Consider the following 24,125-nt stretch of genomic DNA (forward strand, 5'->3'; position numbering starts at 1 on the left):
ATAAAGTAGTATTCAACTGAGAGTTCTAGGTGAAAGTAAAAACTTAGAGAAACCCTGAGTAGCCACTTTTACAATAAAATAATCCAACTGTAGTAGACCATAATGCTCCAGGCAGCGCTTACCAAGAGAAGGGAGTTAGTGGTTTGGCCTGTGGTGACCATGCTGATCTCACTGTCTGCCATACTTGGCTAGCAGTTAGTAATCTCAGCTTTCTTCCCTTCAGTTTCACTCATGCGAGTTATTTCTCACCAGACCACGGTAAATTCCATCAGAAGCCACACAGCAGTATTTCATGTTTACCAGCTAGAAGAACACCGACAGTGCTAGCCCACTACTCAAGAGTGGTAACACTTTCTAAATTTACCCTTACACTGAAGTTTCTACTATGGCCTAACTCAGCAAGCTTCACTTAGGACAGACTCTCTAGTCCGGAGCTAAAGTTCACTTAAAACTCTTTGAGCCTAGGGCCTACCAATCCTGCCAGCTATCTCTTTGCACCCTCTTCTTCTAGAACTTAAAAAAACAGTAAATTTGTTCCTTCATTCATCTATCCATCCACCCATCCACTCATCCATTCAACTGATGAATATTGGTGCCTACAATGGGTCCAGTTCTGTGATGGAGTTACAAAGATAACATTGACGACAACAGTGACAAGGAGAGTGATTGGCACCAAAATGGCAATATAGGAGACCCCAAGCTCTATCCCTGCACAGAGACCAATAATTAGACAGCTAGTCATGAAGAAAAATAGCTCTGGGAGAGCTCTGGATTCCACTTAAGAAATTTTAGCACACAGTGGAACAAAAACCCTGAGAATAAGTGCACAAGAAGAGAAGAAAATTAGTTTCATCATGCCTGCATCATCCCATCCCTCAAGCTGGCACTTCTTAGTGCCAAGAGGGAACTTCCCAGCTAGAAAGAATTCTCCTTTCTAGGAAAGAAACAGTCAGGTGAGCAGCTTCTCCAGCCTTTCTGGGTGCCACACAAAGGATCTGCTTAGGTTTCACCCCACAGACAGGAAAAGCTGAGATGTACAGAGATGGCTAGGAACAAAAAGAAAAGCGGTCACAGAGTGGGAGCCATCACAGTTCACAGTGACCTGCTCTATAGACAAACCCAGCAGCCTTTGCCACTGAAGAAGAATCAATGGCTAACACAGCTGCCACAGACCCCCTGCAGATTTCACCAGCTTTTGCCTATAGGTACTTGTGCTCGCTGAGGCCAGCTGCCTGAGTCCCTCCCTGATCCGTCACCTTCCCCACCCCCCATATCCCGTCTCCCTCCAGAGCCTGGGAACTGCACTGGCAGCTAGCTCAGGCCTCTGAGGCTGCACCAGTGTGAAACACCAGCTTAGACCCCTGCGGATGACCCCTACTGCTGTGCGTGCACTCACAGCTAGCCCCTCCAGCTCACTTTTATGCTGCCACCCTGACATCCATCACTAGTCTTCACCCAGCTGCACACCTGGGGGGAGATTGTACAGCCACTAGGAGAGCATGCTGACAGCCAGGGCTCCTATAGCTCCTTGTGGGCCCAGATCAGGCCCTGTCTTATGTCACTGGCCTGAACGACTGTACTTCCCTATAGCTAGAGTTCCTCCAGCTGTGCACCTGTGCACCTCCAGCCCAATCCCCCTCACCGTGAAGTTCACACAGCCAGGGGAGGACTGTACAGCCATGGGAGAGCATGCTGATAGCCAGGGCTCCGGTAGCTGCCAGTGAGCTTACAGCTGTCCCTGGCCCTTGCTGCCTACACTGGCCCCCAGCATGTTGTGTGTGCCTGCAACTGGCACCTGCCATGATATAGGCACCTGCAGCTGGCCCCTACAGCCAAGTGTGTGCATACTATCGCCACTGCCTGCCCTGGTCCCTAGCTGCTGGACCTGCAGACACCACTGAGGACCCCAGCAGCTCTTGCAACCACTGCAGACTCCCCACAGTCCTTGCCAAGGACATACAGTTGTTGACGCTGGGAACCCCAGTGGCCTGAGCTGAAGAGACATGATGCCCCTGATGGACCTGTGTGCTGCCACATGCCACCAAACTTGGCACCCTGCACCACTAGACCTGACATCACAGCATGCTCTAGTGTGCACCCACCCACAGGTGAAGGTCTTCCCTTACCAAAGTCAGTCCACAAAGTTTGGAAGAGGCACCTGCTTCTTTAAATGCACAGACACCTAAACAAGGCTACCAGAATTATGAAGACTCAGAAAAACATGACTCCATCAAAGGAATACAGTAAACCTACAGTAACTGGCCCCAAAGAGATGGAGTTCCAGGAATTGTCTGATGAAGAATTCAAAATAATATTTCTACAGATGCTCAATGAGTCAAAAGAGAACATGGATTAAAAATTTAATGATAGGGGAGGACCTTCAAGATGGCAGAGGAGTAAGACGTGGAGATCACCTTCTTCCCCACAAATACATCATAAATACATCTACATGTGGAACAACTCCTACAGAACACCTACTGAATGCTGGCAGAAGACTTCAGACTTCCCAAAAGGCAAGAAACTCCCCATGTACCTGGGTAGGGCAAAAGAAAAAAGAAAACACAGAGACAAAAGAATAGGGACAGGACCTGCCCCTCTGGGAGGGAGCTGTGAAGGAGGAAAGGTTTCCACACACCAGGAAGCCCCTTCACGGGCAGAGACTGCGGGTGGCAGAGACGGGAAGCTTCGGAGCCACGGAGGAGAGCACAGCCACAGGGGTGCGGAGAGCAAAGCGGAGAGATTCCCGCACAGAGGATCGGTGCCAACCAGCACTCACCAGCCCGAGAGGCTTGTCTGCTCACCCGCCGGGGCGGGCGGAGGCTGGGAGCTGAGGCTCGGGCTTTGGAGGTCAGACCCCAGGGAGAGGACTGGGGTTGGCTGTGTGAGCACAGCCTGAAGGGGGCTAGTGTGCCACTGCTAGCCGGGAGGGATCCTGGGAAAAACTCTGGACCTGCCTAAGAGGCAAGAGACCATTGTTTAGGGGTGCACGAGGAGAGGGGATTCAGAGTACCGCCTAAACGAGCTCCAGAGTCGGGTGCGAACCCCGGCTATCACCGTGCACACCAGAGATGGGCATGAGACGCTAAGACTGCTACTGCAGCCACCAAGCAGCCTGTGTGCAAGTGCAGGTCACTATCCACACCTCCCCTCCCAGGAGCCTGTGCAGCCCGCCACTGCCAGGATCCTGTGATCCAGGGACAACTTCCCTGGGAGAACACATGGCATGCCTCAGGCTGTTGCAATGTCACACCAGCCTCTGCCGCCACAGGCTCACCCTGCATTCTGTACCCCTCCCTCCCCACCGGCCTGAAAAGAGCCCCCTAATCAGCTGCTCCTTTAACCCCATCCTGTCTGAGCAAAGAACAGACGCCCTCAGGTGACCTACATGCAGGGGCGGGTCCAAATCCAAAGCTGAACCGCAGAGCTGTGCAAACAAAGAAGAGGAAGGGAAATCTCTCCCAGCAGCCTCAGGAGCAGCGGATTAAATCTCCACAATCAACTTGATGTACCCTGCATCTGCGGAATACCTGAATAGACAATGAATCATCCCAAAATTGAGGCAGTGGACTTTGGGAGCAACTGTAGACTTGGGGTTTGCTGTATGCAACTGACTAGTTTCTGATTTATATGTTTATCTTAGTTTAGTTTTTAGCGCTTGTTATCATTGGTGGATTTGTTTATTGGTTCAGTTGCTCTGTTCTTTTTTTTTAATACTTTCTTATATTTTTATTTTAATAATTTTAAAATTTATTTTAATAACTTTACTTATTTATTCATTTATTTATTTTTTCTTTCTTTTTTTTTCTCTCTTTTCTTCTGAGCCATGTGGCTGACAGGGTCTCAGTGTTCCAGCCAGGTGTCAGGTCTGAGCCTCTGAGGTGGGAGAGCTGAGTTCAGGACATTGGACCACCAGAGACATCCCAGCCCCAAGTAATATCAGTTGACGAGAGCTCTCCCAGAGATCTCCGTCTTAATGCTAAGACCCAGCTCCACTCAACGACCAGCAAGCTCCAGTGCTGGACACCCCATGCCAAACAACTAGCAAGACAGGAACACAACCCCACCCATTAACAGAGAGGCAGCCTAAAATCATAAGTTCACAGACACCCCAAAACACACCACCAGACTCAGTCCTGCCCACCAGAAAAACCAGATCCAGCCTCACCCACCAGAACACAGGCACAGTCCCTTCTTCCAGGAAGCCTACACAACCCACTGAACCAACCTTACGCACCGCAGGCAGACACCCAAAACAATGGGAACTATGAACACGCAGCCTGTGAAAAGGAGACCCCAAACACATTAAGTTAAGCAAAATGAGAAGACAGAGAAACACACAGCAGATGAAGGAGCAAGGTAAAAACCCACCAAACCAAACCAATGAAGAGGAAATAGGCAGTCTACCTGAAAAAGAATTCAGAGTAATGATAGTAAAGTTGATCCAAAATCTTGGAAATAGAATGGAGAAAATACAAGAAATGTTTAACAAGGACCGAGAAGAACTAAACAGCATACAAACAATGAAGATGAACAACACAATAAATGAAATTAAAAATTCTCTAGAAGGAATCAATAGAAGAATAACTGAGGCAGAAGAACGGATAAGTGACCTGGAAGATAAAATAGTGGAAATAACTACTGCAGAGCAGAATAAAGAAAAAAGAATGAAAAGAATTGAGGACAGTCTCAGAGAGCTCTGGGACAACATTAAATGCACCAACATTCGAATTATAGGGGTCCCAGAAGGAGAGAAAAAGAAAGGGACTGAAAAAATATTTGAAGAGATTATAGTTGGAAACTTCCCTAATATGGAAAAGGAAATAGTCAATCAAGTCCAGGAAGTGCAGAGAGTCCCATACAGGATAAATCCAAGGAGAAACATGCCAAGACACATATTAATCAAACTATCAAAAATTAAATACAAAGAAAAAATAATAAAAGCAGCAAGGGAAAAGCAACAAATAACATACAAGGGAATCCCCATAAGGCTAATGGCTGATCTTTCAGCAGAAACTCTGCAAGCCAGAAGGGAGTGGCAGGATATATTTAAAATGATGAAAGGGAAAAACCTATAACCAAGATTACTCTACCCAGCAAGGATCTCATTCAGATTCAACAGAGAATTAAAAACCTTTACAGACAAGCAAGAGCTAAGAGAATTCAGCACCACCAAGCCAGCTTTACAACAAATGCTAAAGGAACTTCTTTAGGCAGGAAACACAAGAGAAGGAAAAGACCTACAAAAACAAACCCAAAACAATTAAGAAAATGGGAACATACATATCAATAATTACCTTAAATGTAAATGGATTAAATGCTCCATCCAAAAGAAATAGACTGGCTGAATGGATACCAAAACAAGACCTGTATATATGCTGTCTACAAGAGACCCACTTCAGACCTAGGGACACATACAGACTGAAAGTGAGGGGATGGAAAAAGATATTCCACGCAAATGGAAATCAAAAGAAAGCTGAAGTGGCAATTCTCATATCAGACAAAATAGACTTTAAAATAAGGACTATTACAAGAGACAAAGAAGGACACTACATAATGATCAATATGGATTGATCATAGGGATCAATCCAAGAAGAAGATATAATAATTGTAAATATTTATGCACCCAACATAGGAGCACCTCAATACATAAGGCAAATGCTAACAGCCATAAAAGGGGAAATCGACAGTAACACAATAATAGTAGGGGACTTTAACACCCCACTTTCACCAATGGACAGATCAACCAAAATGAAAAAATAAGGAAACAAGCTTTAAATAATGCATTAAAGAAAATGGATTTAATTGATATTTATAGGACATTCCATCCAAAAACAACAGAATGCACATTCTTCTCAGGTGCTCGTGGAACATTCTCCAGGATAGATCATATCTTGGGTCACAAATCAAGCCTTGGGGGCTTCCCTGGTGGCGCAGTGGTTGAGAATCTGCCTGCTAATGCAGGGGACACGGGTTCGAGCCCTGGTCTGGGAAGATCCCACATGCCACGGAGCAGCTGGGCCCGTGAGCCACAATTGCTGAGCCTGCGCGTCTGGAGCCTGTGCCCCGCGACGGGAGGGGCCGCGATAGAGAAAGGCCCGCGCACCGCGATGAAGAGCGGTCCCCGCACCGCGATGAAGAGTGGCCCCCGCTTGCCGCAACTGGAGAAAGCCCTCGCACGAACCGAAGACCCAACACAGCCAAAAATAGATAAATAAATAAATAAATAAATAAATAAATAAATAAAAATAATAAAAAAAAAACAAAAAAAAAAAACAAATCAAGCCTTGGTAAATTTAAGAAAACTGAAATCGTAACAAGCATCTTTTCCGACCACAACGTTATGAGACTAGATATCAATTACAGGAAAAAACCATAAAAAATACAAACACATGGAGGCTAAACAATATGCTACTAAATAACCAAGAGATCACTGAAGAAATCAAAGAGGAAATCAAAAAATACATAGAAACAAATGACAATGAAAACACGACAACCCAAAACCTATGGGATGCAGCAAAAGCAGTTCTAAGAGGGAAGTTTATAGCAATACAATCCTACCTCAAGAAACAAGAAACATTTCAAATAAACAACCTAACCTTACACCTAAAGCAATTAGACAAAGAAGAACAAAAAACCCACCAAAGTTAGCAGAAGGAAAGAAATCATAAAGATCAGATCAGAAATAAATGAAAAAGAAATGAAGGAAACAACAGCAAAGATCAATAAAACTAAAAGCTGGTTCTTTGAGAAGATAAACAAAATTGATAAACCATTAGCCAGACTCATCAAGAAAAAAAGGAAGACTCAAATCAACAGAATTAGAAATGTAAAAGGACACGTAACAACTGACACTGCAGAAACAGAAAGGATCATGAGAGATTACTACAAGCAACTCTATGCCAATAAAATGGACAACCTGGAAGAAATGGACAAATTCTTAGAAAAGCACAACCTCCTGAGACTGAACCAGGAAGAAATAGAAAATATAAACAGACCAATCACAAGCACTGAAATTGAAACTGTGACTTAAAATCTTCCAACAAACAAAAGCCCAGGACCAGATGGCTTCACAGGCAAATTCTATCAAACATTTACAGAAGAGCTAACACCTATCCTTCTCAAACTCTTCCAAAATATAGCAAAGGAGGAACACTCCCAAACTCATTCTACGAGGCCACCATCACCCTGATACCAAAACCAGACAAAGATGTGACAAAAAAACAAAAACAAAAAAACTACAGGCCAATATCACTGATGAACAGAGATGTAAAAATCCTCAACAAAATACTAGCAAACAGAATCCAACAGCACATTAAAAGGATCATACACCATGATCAAGTGGGTTTATCCCAGGAATGCAAGGATTCTTCAATATATGCAAATCAATCAATGTGATACACCATATTAACAAACTGAAGGATAAAAACCATATCATAATCTCAATAGATGCAGAAAAAGCTGTCGACAAAATTCAAGTCCCATTTATGATAAAAACTCTCCAGAAAGCAGGCACAGAGGGAACTTACCTCAACATAATAAAGGACATATATGACAAACCCACAGCCAACATCATTCTCAATGGTGAAAAACTGAAACCATTTCCACTAAGATCCGGAAGAAGACAAGGTTGCCCAGTCTCACTGCTATTATTCAACATAGTTTTGGAAGTTTTAGCCATTGAAATCAGAGAAGAAAAAGCAATAAAAGGAATCCAAATCAGAAAAGAAGTGAAACTGTCACTGTTTGCAGATGACATGATACTATACATAGAGAATCCTAAAGATGCTACCAGAAAACTGCTAGCGCTAATTAATGAAGTTGGTAAAGTAGCAGGATACAAAATTAATGCACAGAAATCTCTTGCATCCCTGTACACTAACAATGAAAAATCTGAAAGAGAAATTAAGGAAACACTCCCATTTACCATTGCAACAAAAAGGATAAAATACCTAGGAATAAACCTACCTAAGGAGACAAAAGACCCATATGCAGAAAACTATAAGACACTGATGAAAGAAATTAAAGATGATACCAACAGATGGAAAGATATACCATGTTCTTGGATTGGAAGAATCAATATTGTGAAAATGACTATACTACCCAAAGCAATCTACAGATTCAATGCAATCCCTATCAAATTACCAATGGCATTTTTTACAGAACTAGAACAAATCATCTTAAAATTTGTATGGAGACACAAAAGACCCCGAATAGCCAAAGCAGTCTTGAGGGAAAAAAACGGAGCTGGAGGAATCACTCCCTGACTTCAGACTACACTACAAAGCTACAGTAATCAAGACAATATGGTACTGGCACAAAAACAGAAACATAGATCAATGGAACAATATAGAAAGCCCAGAGATAAACCCATGTACCTATGGTCAACTAATCTATGACAAAGGAGGCAAAGATATACAATGGAGGAAAGACAGTCTCTTCAATAAGTGGTGCTAGGAAAACTGGACAGCTACATGGAAAATAATGAAATTAGAACACTCCCTAACACCATACACAAAAATAAACTCAAAATGGATTAGAGACCTAAATGTAAGACCGGACACTATAAAACTCTTAGAGGAAAACATAGGAAGAATACTGTTTGACATAAATCACAGCAAGATATTTTTTGATCCACCTCCTAGAGTAATGGAAGTGAAAACAAAAATAAACAAATGGGACCTAATGAAACTTAAAAGCTTTTGCAAATCAAAGGAAACTACAAACAAGACGAAAAGACAACCCTCAGAATGGGAGAAAATATTTGCAAAAGAATCAACAGACAAAGGATTAATCTCCAAAATATATAAACAGCTCATGCAGCTCAACATTAAAAAAACAAACAACCCAATCAAAAGATGGGTAGAAGACCTAAATAGACATTTCTCCCAAGAAGACATACAGATGGCCAAGAAGCACATGAAAAGATGCTCAACATCACTAAGTATTAGAGAAATGCAAATCAAAACTACAGTGAGGTATCACCTCACACCAGTTAGAATGGGCATCATCAGAAAATCTACAAACAACAAATGCTGGAGAGGGTGTGGAGAAAAGTGAACCCTCTTGCACTGTTGGTGGGAATGTAAATTGATATAGCCACTATGGAGAACAATATGGAGGTTCCTTAAAAAACTAAAAATAGAACTACCATATGATCCAGCAGTCCCACTACTGGGCATATACCCAGAGAAAAGCATAATTCAGAGAGACACATGCACCCCAGTGTTCATTGCAGCACTATTTACAATAGCCAGGACATGGAAGCAACCTAAATGCCCATCGACAGAGGAATGGATAAAGAAGATGTGGTACATATATACAATGGAATATTACTCAGCCATAGAAAGGAATGAAATTGGGTCATTTGCAGGGATGTGGATGGATCTAGAGACTGTCATACAGAGTGAACTAAGTGAGAAAGAGAAAAACAAATATCGTATATTAACACATATATGTGGAACCTAGAAAAATGGTACAGATGAACAGGTTTGCAGGGCAGAAATAGAGACACAGATGTAGAGAACAAACCATGGACACCAAGGGGGGAAAGTGGTGGGGTAGGGGTGGTGGTGTGATGAATTGGGAGATTGGGATTGACATGTATACACTAATATGTATAAAATGGATAACTAATAAGAACTTGCTGTATAAAAAAAAATAAAATTCAAAGAAAAAAAGAAACAAACCTATCCCCCTCCCAAGAGTTAATGATTACATTTTTGCTTGCTTAGTGGGGTTTTTTTTTTTTTTTTGGTAGTATAACCAGTTTATCCCCAAATTCTGACAGAGCTATAAAACTTTTCTCAGTATATTTATTTATAAATATTAGACATTCTATTACTTTCATTTTTTGAGGAGGGGTTGTGAGGGAGTCATCCCTCCTGAGCTGGTGATCTCTAATCCTACACTAAACAAGGTGTTGCCATAGAATTTCATTTCATCATCATCATCTCAGGAATTCCCTTTGCCTTTCTTCTCTGTTAATTCTGTCCCTTTTTTTCCCTATGAGTGCTTTATTGTTGGTTTAAGCCTCCTTGCTTTTGCGAGATATACCTAAACAGTGGTTTCCAGAGGCAGAGGGCACATGGAAGGAGAGAAGGAAGTAGGGAGTAAAGTTGGGGATGGCTTAGAGAAAGCATCCCCATAAGGAAATGTGAAGATAGCACCATGGGGTAATGCAAGAATACTGTGTGCTTCTGCTATTCCTGAGACAGCAATAAGCTTCAATCATACTGAACTGGAAAGGTGAGGGTCTTAAGATAAATCTTTACATTCTTCCATGCACATAATAGGCTTAGATCTCAAATATAGAACATACAAAAAACAAGCATTAAAGAAATTGTACTTTGCCATATTGACAGAAGAGGGCATCATTAAACTAAGGATCTTGTAAACTATCACAAATCTGCAAAAAGAATTGAAGAAAATGGAATAAATCTATGCGAAGCTACTTAGAAAGACAGAGAGAGAGAATCAAACATCTCAAGCGATGAAACTCCTCCACCATTCCAAGAAAGATAAAAAACAAAACAACACAAAAAACCCAAACAACCATGAAGTGAAAGAAAACTGCAACACCATACAATTTTCTAAATAACCCCAAAACGAGTATTTGGAAATAAGAAAAGCTATCTTCAATCAGAAATTAAAAACATAAATGGATTTGGAAAAAAATAGGAAGATATTTTAAAAAGTTACTTGAACTCAAGGAATAAACAGAACAAGAAGAAAAATTATCTCAAAATTGAAAAGTAAATTTTAAGCATTTGTTTCCTAAGGCTGCCTTAACAAATTAGCACAAACTGGGTGACTTAAAACAATAGAAATTGGTTCTGTCACAGTTCTGGAGGCCAGAAGTCTGAAATCAAGGTGTCGGCAGGGCTGGTTTCTTCTGGAGGCGCTCTCCTAGTTTTCATCCCTCTCTCCTAGCTTCTGGTGACTGCCAGAAATCCTTGATGTTCTTTGTTTATATATGCATTATTCTAATCTCCACCTCCATCTTCATATTGCCCTCTTTTCTAAATGTCTTCACCCCCTTCCCTTCTCTTCTTTTCTAGGGACAATTGCCATTGGAATTCGGGCCAACCCAGCTAAACTAGGATGATCTCATCTCAAGATCCTTAAGTTAATTACATTTGCAAAACCCCCTTTTCCAAATAAAGTCACATTAATGGGTTTGAAGTGGACATACCTTTTGGGAGGCCGACATTTAACTCACTACAGCACGCAAGGGAGAATGGACTCAAATGGAAATTTAATAAGCAGCACCGAAGAAAGACAAACAATCAGCCAAGAAAAGGAAATAAGATAAAGTAAAAAGAGTCAGGAAGGAAATGATTGACACAGAAGACAGGCAATGCAATTTAGATATAACTGGAGCCCTTGAAGAGGAATTATAAAACAATGGAACTATTATTTAAAATTATAGTTGAAGAAAACGTCCCAGAAATAAAACATGAATCTACAAATTGAAAGGATTTGCTATATAGATAAGAAAGTTAATCTGAAATGGTCAACTCCAAGATAACCTAATAAAACGATCTCATTCCTTCATTGTACATGTCTATTCTTTCACCAAGCCCCCACTGGCTTGATTACTATAGCTTTATCATAAGTATCAAAATCAGGTAGTACAGAGTTCTTCAACATTGCTGTTTTTTCAAAGTTGTTTTAGGTATTCTAGGTCCTTTGTATTTCCATATAAATTTTAGAATTGACTTGTCTACTTCTACAAGAGAGCCTATTATGTTTCTGATTGGAATTGTGTTGAAATTATAGATCAATTTCAAAATGACAATTTAACAATATTGAATTTTCTAATCTATGAATACAGTGTATATCTCCATTTATTTAGGGCTTTGCTTTCTTTCATTGGTGTTTTGTAACTTTCAGCATACAATCCTGCACATATTTTGAGATTTATATGTAAATTTTTCATGTTTTGGTATAATTGGTACTATTTTAAAAATTTAATTTCTAATCATTTCTACAGTATATATATTCAATTGTATCTTGTGGCTTGACAACTTCTCTTATTAGTTTCTAGTATCTGTTTTGTAGGATATTTCATAGAATCTTTGGGATTTTCTATATGGAAAATCATTTCATCCATGAATAGAAATGTTTTATTTCTTCTTTTCCAATATGTATGGAATTACTTTTTCTTGCCTTACTGAACTCTAGTTTGATGTTAAATAGGAGTTTTGGGAGTAGACATCCTTGCTTTGTTTCTGATCTTAGCAGCAAAGCAGTCGATCTTTCACCAGTTAAGTATAAGACTGTAGGGTTTTTGTAGACTTCTCTATCACAGAGGGAATAGAAATATGCTGAGTATTTTTTTATCACAAATGCATATAATATTTTCTCTGTTACCATGTTTTTATTTTTATCATTTTTGACTCTTTTTTATAGTTTTCATTTTTATGCTGAAATTCTCCCTCTGTTCATACACGTTGTCCACCTTGTCTGCTAGACCCTTTAGTATATTATAGTTATTTAAGTCCAAGTTCCAAAATCTGAGTCATATATGAGTCCAGTTCTGTTGATTACTTTGTTTCTTGACTATGAATTATATTTTTGTTTCTTTTTGTTTTTGCTTTTTGTGTTTTATGTATTTTGGTTGAAAGCCATACATTGTGAGTAGGACAGTAAAGATTAAGGTAAGTGGTATTTATGCCTGGAATTGGGTGATCTTCTTCCACTAGGCCATACATATAGGAGGGGTCGAGTCAATGTAGTCAGGAATTGAGCTGGGTTTGGGTTTGGCTGTTCTATATTCACTTTCAGTTCACCACTGGCATCCAATTCTAGTGTAACTTTGTTCTTATGGAGAGACAGGTTTACCTGAGAGTTTCCCTCAATGTTCCTGCTCCACTCTCAGCTTTAGGCCTTTACTGTTTGCCTTTGCCTGTATTTCAGAGAGGATGTCTCTCCACCCTCAGCAGTAGTTGCATCGCTTCTTACTTACTACCAGCGCTTGGTAGCCTGGTTGGGGCAGGATGATTTTCTCTTGTCTCGCTCCCACCTCAGTCTTAGGTAGGCCCTATGTCCCTGGGTTTTGGAGGTGAGACCTTCTCAGTGATCCTGCCCTCCCCCAGTGGTAGGAGACCTATAGTAGTCTGAACCCAGGATTTCTTTTCTTTCCCTGCCTTCCAGCCACAGTTTTCCTGCCCTTAGCAGTTTAACTCTTTTGTTCTGAAGGGGATAAGTTTCCAGGCAGGGCTATCTGTCTTTCCTGTAGTAGTGACTGCTCCTTTCCTTCAGGCTTGTACCTCAAGGGATGCTGTCTCCTCTAATCTCCTGCCCTGCCAATCAGTCTTTTTTGTGAATAAATACCTTCTGGGAGTCCACTGAGAAAAGCTTCCAAGTAGGGACAAACTCACTTATTTCTATGGCTCCTAGGGACACTATTCTCTCAGATTATCCTACAGTCATATTCAGACTTTAGCAATTAGTTAAAAATGTTAGCTGAATTTTTCTCCTCTACTTATGATGTGGTCTCATTTTCTTCCTGTGCTTTGCCACAACTGAGTCAGTGTTTGTGTCTTGTGTCTCTTTAGAAACTCCTGTATTTCCTTAGAGTTCAGATAACCAGTCATTCTGTAACCTTGGTTATCTAATGAGTTCAAGAAAAGCTGCAATTTTGTACACTGTCCTGCGTTTTCTAACTGTAATAATGAAAGTGATTTTTATTTTCATATTTCTATATCCTAAGCAGATGTTGGTAAGCTTTTCGTTAGTTAACCCGGCTAAAGGCTTAACAATTCTATTGATCTTTCAAAAAACTAGTTTTTAACAGTATGGAGGGTTCCTTAAAAAGCTAAAAATAGAGTTGCCATATGATCTAGCAATTCCATTCCTGGGCATATATCTGGAGAACACTCTAATTTGAAAAGATACATGCACCCCAATGTTCATAGCAGTACTATTACAATAGTAATAGTTTCCAAGACTATTGTTCCAAGGCATGGAAACAACCTAAATGTCCATCGACAGATGAATGAATAAAGAAGATGTGGGATACACACACACACAATGGAATATTAGCCATAAAAAAGAATGAAATAATGCCATTTACAGCAACATGGATGGACCTAGAGATTATCATACTAAGTGAAGTAAGTCAGACAGAGAAAGACAAATATTAAATGATATCTCTTCTATGTGGACTCTAAAAAAGTGATACAAATGTACTTATTACAAAGCAGAAATAGACCCACAGACATAGAAAACAAACTTATGGTTACCAAAGGGGAAAGGGGTGGGAGGGATAAATTAGGAGTTTGGAATTAACATATACACACTACTGTATATAAAATAGATAACCAACAAGGATCTACTGTATAGCACAGGGAACTACACTCAATATTTTGTAATAACCTATAAGTGAAAAGAATCTGAAAAAGAAAAAAATATATACATATAGAACTGAATCACTTTGCTGTACACCTGAAACTAACACAACATTGTAAATCAACTATACTTCAATAAAAAAATTTTAAAAAGAAAAAGAAAACAAATTTATGGTTACCAAAGGGGAAAGGGGGTGCGGGAGGGATAAGTTAGGAGTTTGGGATTAGCAGATACAAACTACTATATATAAAATAGATAAACAACAGGGTCCTACTGTATAGCACAGGGAACTAAATTCAATATCCTGTAATAAACCATAATGGAAAAGAATATGAAAAAGAATATATATATGCATAACTGAATCACTTTGCTGTACACCAGAAACTAACACAACATTGTAAATCAACTATACTTCAATAAAAAATTTTTTAAAGAAGCAAAAAAACAGTAAACAGTTAAAAACAAAACACCTAGTTTTTGGTTTTGTTGATTTTTTCTATTGAAATCTGTTTTCAATTTCATTGATTTCTGTTCAAAATCTTATTCTTTCTTTTATTCTGCTTACTTTGGATTTAATTTGCTCTTCTTTTTCTAGTTTTCTAAGGTGGAAACTTCGATTATTGAGTTTAGGTATTTCTTCCTTTTTAATATATGCATTCGATGCTATAAAACTTCCTCTAAGCACCGCTTTTGCTAAATCCGACAAATTTTGATAAATTGTGTTGTCATATTCATTTAGTTCCAAACATTTAAAATTTTTTCTTGTGACTTCTTTTTTAACCCATGTGTTATTTAGAAGTGTGTTGTTTAATCTCCATATATTTTGGGATATTCACTAATCTGTTACTGACTTTTATTTAATTCCATTGTAGTCTGAAAGCAGACATTGTATGATTTTTATTATTTTAAATTTGTTAAAGTGTATTTTATGGCCCAGAATGTAGTTTATCTCGGTGAATGTTCCATATGAGCTTGAGATAAATGTGTATTCTGCTGTTGTTGGATGAAGTAGTCTATAGATGTCAATTATATCCAGTATGATGATGCTGTTGAATTCAACTATATTCTTACTGATTTCCTGCCTGCGGGATCTATCCATTTCTCATGGAGGAGTGTTAAAGTCTCCAACTATGATAGTTGATTCATCTATTTCTCATCTATCAGTTTTTGCCTTACATAGTTTGATGCTCTGTTGTTAGGTGCATACACATTAAGGACTGTTACGTCTTCTTGGAGAATTGACCCCTTTATCCATATGTATTGCCCTTCTCTATTTCTGATAGTTTTCTTTGCTTTGAAGTCTGTGTCTGAAATTAATATAGCTTCTCCTGCTTTCTTTTGATTAATGTTAGCATGTTATATTTTTTCCATCCATTTACTTTTAATCTATATGTGTCTTTATATTTAAAGTGGATTTCTTGTAGAAAGCATATAGTTGGGTCTTGATTTTTAATAATATACTCTGGCAATCTCTGTCTTTTAATTGGTGCATTTAGACCATTGACATTCAGAGTGATTATTGATAATAGTTGGATTAATATCTACCATATTTGTTACTGTTTCCTATTTGTTGCCCTTGTTCTTGTTCCTATTTTTGTCGTCCAGTTATACTTCTTTTTTAACTTTTTAAGAGGCTGCCTCAGAGTTTGCAATACACATTTACGACTAATGCAAATCTACTTTTGAATATCACTTAACAGTAGTGTCAGTACCTTATAACAGCAGAATAATCCTAATTCCTCCCTCCGGTTGTTTGTATCATTGTTGTCATTCATTTCACTTATATATAAGCACAACTAAGCATATATGTGTGTGCATATATTATGTATGATATATCTGTAAGCATACATAATTTACTACATTGTTGCTATATTATTATTTTAAACAAACTGTTATCTGTAAGGTCAATTCAGAATAAGAAAAATGAAAGTTTTTCTTTTACCTCCACTTACTGCTTCTTCAGTGCTCTTCCTTTCTGTATATAGATCCAAGTTTCTGACCTACATTTTCCTTCTCACTAAAGAACTTCTTTTAACATTTCTTACAAGGCAGATCTACTGGAAACAAATTCCCTCAACTTTTGTTTGCTTGAGAAAGTCTTTGTTTCTCCTTTACTTTTCAAGAGTAATTCCATTGGGTCAGAATTCTAAGGTACAGAATTTTAGGGTGGTGGTTTTCTTCTCTCAACAATAAATATTTCACTCCATACTCTTGTTTGCATGGTTTCTGAGAAGTTGAATGTAATTCTTATTTTTATTCCTCTATAAATAAAGTATTTTTGGGACTTCCCTGGCAGTCCAGTGGTTAAGACTCTATGCTTCCACTGCAGGGGGTGCAGGTTCGATCCCTGGTCAGGGATCCCACATGCCGCATGCTGTGGCCAAAATTTTAAAAAGTATTTTTTCCTCCGGCTTCTTTCAGGGTTTTTTAATCTTTGATTTTGTATAGTTTGAAAATGATATGCCTAGGTATAGTATTTTTTGCATCTATCCTACTTGGTGGTATTCCCTAGGCTTCCTGGATCTGTGGTTTGGTGCCTGACATTAATTTGGGGGAAATTCTCAATCCTTATTATTTCATATATTTTTTTCTGTTCGTTTTTTCTTTTTCTTCTTCTGATATTCTCATTACATGTACAGCTTTTATAGTTGTCCCACAGTCCTTGGATATTCTGTTCTAGCTTTTTTTTTTGTCTTTTTGCTTTTCAGTTTTGGAGTTTTCTTTTGATATATGCTCAAGCTCAGAGATTCTTTCCTTAGCTGTGTCCAGTTTACTAATAAGCCCATCAAAAGCATTCTTCATTTCTGTCACAGTGTTTTTGATTGTTAGCATTTATTTCTTAGAGTTTCCATCTCTCTGCTACATTGCCCATCTCTTTTTTTTTTTTTGTAAAAACATGATACAATTGTCTTCTAAATTACAGTGTTTATAAGATAGCTACCAAACTTGTTTCTGTTTTCTTTTAATAAATTTATTTATTTTTGGCTGCGTTGGGTCTTTGTTGCAGTGCGCAGACTTCTCATTGTGGTGGCTTCTCTTGTGGCAGAGCATGGGCTCTAGGTGCATGGGCTCAGTAGTTGTGGCTCACGGGCTCTAGAGCACTGGCTCAGTAGTTGTGGCGCAGAGGCTTAGTTGCTCCGCGGCATGTGGGATCTTCCCAGACCAGGGCTTGAACCCGTGTACCCTGCATTGACAGACAGATTCTTAACCACTGTGCCACCAGGTAAGTCCCTGCCCATCTCTTCTTACATGCTGTCTACTTTATCCTTTAGAGCCCTTAGCATATTATTCATAATTATTTTAAATTCCCTGGGCTGATAATTCCAACATTCCTGCCATGACTGGGTCTGATGCTTGCTCTGTCTCTTTAAATTGTGTTTTTTGCATTTTAATATACCTTGTAATTTTTCTCAATAGCTGAATGTGATATACTGGTTAAAAGGAACTGCTATAAATAGGCCTTTAGAAATGTGGTGATAAGCTGTAGGGGAAGGGGAAGCATTTATAGTCCTATGATTAGGTCTCAGTTGTTTAGTGGGCCTATACCTCTGGACTGAGAACTTGGCAAGGTTTCTCAGTTTCTCTTCTCCCCCCCTTTAGGTGGAACAAGAAGGCTAGAGTGGGCTGAAATAGTACACTTCCCTTCCCCTGAGATAGTCAGGCTCTGATAAAACCCTAGCAGGCTAGGCTCTGGTTAACTAGTTTCTTCTGAGAGCAGGCCTTGTTACGAAGAACAGAGTGCTCTGGCATATTTTGAAATGATTTCTTTCCCCTTCTCCTGAGGGAAGTGTAAGGAGATTTTTCTCCAATATTTATTGTGAAAATCTGGTCAAGCTCCTAGATGTAAACTCACAAAATTGTGCCCGCCCCTAACCATCCACCCTCCCCTAAGACTAGGTATCTCTGGTGTTTTTAACTCTCAGAGTTATCCACAATGAGCCTCTAGTAATTTGTCAAATTACAGTTCATATATTCCTACTCTTGTACTAGTTGCCATGGTGTTTTCCACTTGTGGTAGGTTTCTGCTTAGGCAAGCTATGACTCCCTATATTCATCTGTCTGTCCAATCCTGGGAGCAACCATTTGCCCTGTGTCCACCCACCTCTTATAGATCCAAGAGGAGTTGTTAATTTTTCAGTATGTTAAACTTTTTGCTTATTGTTGGGACAAAGTGGCAACTTCCAAGCTCATTATTACACAGCTGGGACCAGAATTCTGTGAGTTTTTAATATATTTAATTATAGATCTAGGATTTAAAGTTTGAGTTGGGAATAATAATATATGTTTTGACAAATTAGAAATAATGCATTTAAAAATGGAAGTTTCAAGAAGAGGTAAAGATGAAAGTAGATCCTACCTATTACACAGACACTGTGTAGGAGTTCAGAGGTACTACTGAAAAGGAACACTGGAAGGTAAAAAGTTAAATAAAACCACAGCTAACATCATACTCAATAGTGAAAAGCTGAAAGCATTTCCTCTAGGATTGGGAACAGGACAAGGATGCCCACTCTTGCTACTTTTATTCAAAATAGTATTGGAAATCCTGGCCACAGTGGTTGGACAAGAAATAGAAAAGGAAGGAACCCAAATTGGAAGGGAGGAGGTAAGGCTGCCACTGTTTGCAGGTGACATGATACTATACTTGGAAAATCCTAAAGACACCACCAGAAAACTACTAGAGCTCATCAATGAACTCAGTAAGGTTGCAGGATACCAAATTAACATACAGAAATCTGTTTCATTTCTATGTACTAACAGAAAGAGAAATTAAGGAAACAATTCCACTTACCATCAGGTCAAAAGAATAAAATACCTAGGAATAAATCTACCTTAGGAGGTAAAAGGCCTGTACTTGGAAAACTCTAAGACACTGATGAAAGAAATGGAGGATGACACAAACAGATGGAAAGATATACCATGTTCTTGGACTGGAAGAATTAATATTGTTAAAATGACCATACTACCCAAGGCAATCTATAGATTCAATGCAATTTTTATCAAAATGCCAATGGCATTTTTCACAGAACTAGAACAAAAAATTTTAAAATTTGTATGGAAACACAAAAGACCCTGAATAGCCAAAACAATCTTGAGAAAGAACAGAGCTGTAGGAATCATGCTCCCTGACTTCAGATTATACTACAAAGCTACAGTAATCAAAACAGTATGGTACTGTCACAAAAATGGACACATAGATCAATGGAACAGGATAGAAAGACCAGAAATAAACACACACACTCATGGTCAATTAATCTACAACAAAGGAGGCAAGAATATACAATGGAGAAAACACAGTCTCTTCAATAAGTGGTGGTATGAAAACTGGATAGCTACAGGTAAAATAATGAAGTTAGAACATTCTCTTAACACTATACACAAAAATAAACTCAAAATGGATTAAAGACCTAAATGTGAGACCAGAAACCATAAAAATCCTAGAGGAAAACATAGGCAGGACACTCTTTGACATAAATTGCAGCAATATTTTTTTTGGATTTGTCTCCTAAAGCAAAGGAACTAAAAGCAAAAATGAACAAATGGGACCTAATTAAACTTAAAAGCTTTTGCACAGCGGAAACCATTGAAGACAACCTACTGAATGTGAGAAAATATTTGCAAATGATATGACTGATAAGGAGTTAATATCCAAAATATATAAATAGCTCATACAACTCAACATAAAACAAACAACCTGATTGAAAAATGGACAGAAGAACTGAACAGACATTTTTTCTGAAGAGGAAATGCAGATGGCCAATAGGCACATGAAAAGATGCTCGACATCACTAATAATCAGGGAAACGCAAATCAAAACCACAATGAGATATTCACCTCACACCTGTCAGAATGGCTATCATCAGAAAGAACACAAATAATGAATATTGGAGAGGATGTGGAGAAAAGGGAACCCTCCTACACTGTTGTTGGGAATATAAATTGGTGCAGCCACTGTGGAAAACAGTATGGAGGTTTCTCAAAAAACTAAAAACACAACTACCATATGACCCAACAATTCCACTCCTGGGTATATATCCAGAAAAACAAGAACACTAATTCAAAAAGATACATGCACCCCAATGTTCATAGCAGCATTATATACAATAGTCAAGATGTGGAAGCATCCCAAGTATTCATCAACAGATGAATGGATAATATATATATATATACATACATATATATATATATATATATATATATATAGGTATTACCCAGCTATAAAAAAGAATGAAATTTTGTCATTTGCATCAACATGGATGGACATGGATAATATTATGCAAAGTGAAATGTCAGAGAAAGACAAATACTGAATGATATCACATATGTAGAATCTAAAAAATAACCTAGTGAATAAAACAAAAAAGAAGCAGACTCACAGATACAGAGAAAAAACTAGTGGTTACCAGTAGGGGGAGGGGCAAGATAGGGGCAGGGGATTAAGAGGTAGAAATTACTATGTATAAAATAAAAAGCTTCCATGTTTTGGCTATTGTAAATAGTGTTGCTATGAACATTGGGGTGCATGTATCTTTTCAAATTAGAGTTTTCATTTTTATTTTCTTCAGATAAATATCCAGAAATTGCTGAAACATACGATAATTCTATTTTTAATTTTTTGAGGAAACTCCATACTGTCTTCCATAGTGGCTGCAGCAATTTTCATTCCCACCAACAGTGCATTAGCGTTCTCTTTTCTCCACATCTTCATCAACACTTATTTGTCTTTTTGATAATAGCCCTTCTTACAGATGTGATGTGATATCTCATTGGATTTTTTCTTTCTTCTGTTCAGCTTGGGTGATATCCACTACTCTGCCTTTCAGTTTGCTGATCCATTCCTCTGCATCATTTTATCTATTGTTGATTCCTTCTAGTGTATTTTTATTTATTTATTTATTTAAATAAATTAATATTTATTTATTTACTTATTTTTGGCTGCATTGGGTCTTCGTTGCTGTGTGCAGGCTTTCTCTAGCTGCGGTGAGCGGGGGCTACTCTTCATTGCAGTGTGCAAGCTTCTCATTGAGGTGGCTTCTCTTGTTGTGGAGCACGAGCTCTAGGCACGTGGGCTTCAGTAGTTGTGGCACACAGGTTCAGTAGTTGTGGCGCACAGGCTCTAGAGTGCAGGCTCAGTACTTGTGGCTCATGGGCTCAATTGCTCCGAGGCATGTGGAATCTTCCCAGACCAGGGCTCGAACCCATGTCCCCTGCATTGGTAGGTGGATTCTTAACCACTGCGCCACCAGGGAAGTCCCTCTAGTGTATTTTTAATTTCAGTTATTGTATTCTTCAGCTGTGTTTGGTTCTTATTTATATTTTCTAACTCTTTATTAAAATCCTGTGTCTATCTATTCTTCTCTTAAGTTTGGTGATTATCTTTATGATCATTACGTTGAACTCTTATTGGGTATCTTTACTTCACTTAATTCTTTTTCCAGGGTTTTATCTTGTTTGAAACATATTTCTCTATCTCCTCATTTTGCCTAATTCTCTATGTTTATTTCTATGTATTAGGTAGGTCAGTTACATTTCCTTGATCTTGGAGAAGTGGCCTTATGTAGGAGACATCCTATGGAGCCCTGCAGCACACTCCCCTCTGGTCACCAGAGCTAAATGCTCAAGGGGTATCATATTATCCAACTTTCCCTCATCTGATAGATGAGAAATAGTATTTCATTGTAATATTACTTTGCATTTCTCTGAGTAAGGCTAGATATCTTTTTATATGTTTTAAGAGCCATTTTTTATAACTGTCTTGTGTATATATGTGGTCTGTTAAAACCTTTTGCCCATTTTTCTGTCATATGTGTGCTCTGGGCATCAGAACACGCCATGAAAATGAGGAACTTGATCCGTTACAAGATCAGGGTCTCCAAAAATTAGACAAATCTGTCATTCATGAGAAGCAAAATTATTTTTAATGTGGAGATAAGGAAATCTCCCCATGGGTCTTCATAAAGATATTAGACATATGTTTATGAATATATACACATGAATATATATTTATATTTATGTACATAAATGAATTACATTAAACAAATCTATCTGTTGATGGATATATATACATACACATACTAATTTCAGCATTTCTTAATGGAAGTTGTAGATAAGATTATTTTATTCCTGCATCACTTCAATTGTTTCTTCCTTACAGTTGTCCTTTTACTTCCTTATTGGGTGACATTTGGCTTTATGTTCAAGGGTCTTTTTGCAGTTTTAGTTCAGTTTTGTCCTAGTGATAACCACTTTGCTGGGGTGAATACCCACAAGGACATAAGCTTTCTCCTGCTGCACATGTTCAATGTGGATGACACATCTTCCTATCACCTGGACCACCTTGCCAATCTGCTGACCTTCTAGTGTCCAATCCAGTGTCCTCACACAAACTGAACTTCAACATCCTTTCAGATGGGCATGAATCGAACATTGTACTTCTGTCTCAGCAACTTAGAAAGTGGGGAAGGCAATCTTCCTATAAATGTGGGAAGACACATTGAATTGCCTTTTATTTTTAGGGTTCTTGCTCTAGTCAGAAGTTACACAGGGATTAAACTTCATTTTGGCTACTATTGTTTTAGCAATGACCACAAGAGGAAAAAAAAGCTGATAGATACTTTTACTTATCTTCCCACTCTTTTCTATGATCCTCACTAGCTCAAAATATCTGTCAAGAGAAAGAAGGCAAGTGAGGGGCTGAGCCTGAGGAACAGTGGACCAGTCCTGTGCAGGCTGCAGATGTCCCACAAACCAGCAGCCGAGGGGGACGGAGCTCTCTAATGCTTCTGTTACGATTGGTGCTGGTGCGTGACAGTTACCTTGATTTTATGGGCCTCATGAAAAGGAGAGAAGATCCTATTTGACCACAGATTCCATTAGGAGACATATGGCCTGTGCTCAAAACATAACCTGAGTTAGGAAACTTATTGTCTTGAATCTGTACGACTAAAATTTTTTTCACTTATCAGTGCTAGAGTGTAGTCAAAGCCCTTGGTGCTGCCAGAAGTCAGCCCAGACCTCCACTCAGAAAGAGACTGTTCCAAGGTACAGATTCTGCTGACCCAGCCAACTAAACCCGCAGCAGAGTCAGGCCACTGAAACTCAGCATTTAATGAAAAACTTACCTTCTTATTGCCTCATAGTTTACAGAGTTTTTTTTCTCAATACCTTTCAAGATTCATAACCCACCAAGGAAAGTAGCCTCTAATTTTCAGATGAAATACTAAGGCTCAGAGAGGTCTGCTCCAGTTGTCCAATATGATACAACTGTTGGGAAGAGCCATGACTTCAAGGTACCAGGCTCCTTGTTCTCTGCTTTTTGTTTCTGGATTTATTCTGACAAGATTCTTCCCAGAAGCAAGACCATTTCTACAAACAGAGTCCATGATTTCAGAACGAAGTCTGACATTTTAAAATTTGGGAGTAAAGATTTGTTCAATTAGCTAGGCTCAGGATACAGAAATACATAATTTTATACATGGATCCCTTTTTCCTCCACCACAGCTTTTCCCAACGTGATGCCTACAAATTCATTCAACCCAGTATAACCACTCCTGTAATGCATAGTCCAGCTCTTTCCTCCACTGTCCCACCACTGGGTTGTCTTTGTCTACTTTGTGTTAGGTCTTTAATATTGCTCTAATTCCTGCAGACGTAGGATCTATTTTTCAAAAATTTATGCCCTAAAAACATCAATGTCCTAGGCCTTTTCATTTTCCAGTTTTATTTTCCATTTTTTCTAAGTCTACAATTATACCCACTCATGTCTTTTACAT

The 24,125-nt window shown here is 38.8% G+C and overlaps 1 long non-coding RNA gene and 1 pseudogene across 1 annotated transcript in view; both read right to left on the bottom strand.

Moving 5' to 3' along the window:
• Positions 1–24,125, bottom strand: part of LOC130708140 (uncharacterized) — a 50,046-nt gene that overhangs the window by 8,796 nt on the left and 17,125 nt on the right. The window lies entirely within an intron of this gene.
• LOC130708139 (60S ribosomal protein L26-like) lies at positions 22,471–22,911 on the bottom strand (annotated as a pseudogene).

The sequence above is a fragment of the Balaenoptera acutorostrata genome, chromosome 4 (genome assembly GCF_949987535.1).
Source record: "Balaenoptera acutorostrata chromosome 4, mBalAcu1.1, whole genome shotgun sequence".
Lineage (NCBI taxonomy): Eukaryota > Metazoa > Chordata > Mammalia > Artiodactyla > Balaenopteridae > Balaenoptera > Balaenoptera acutorostrata.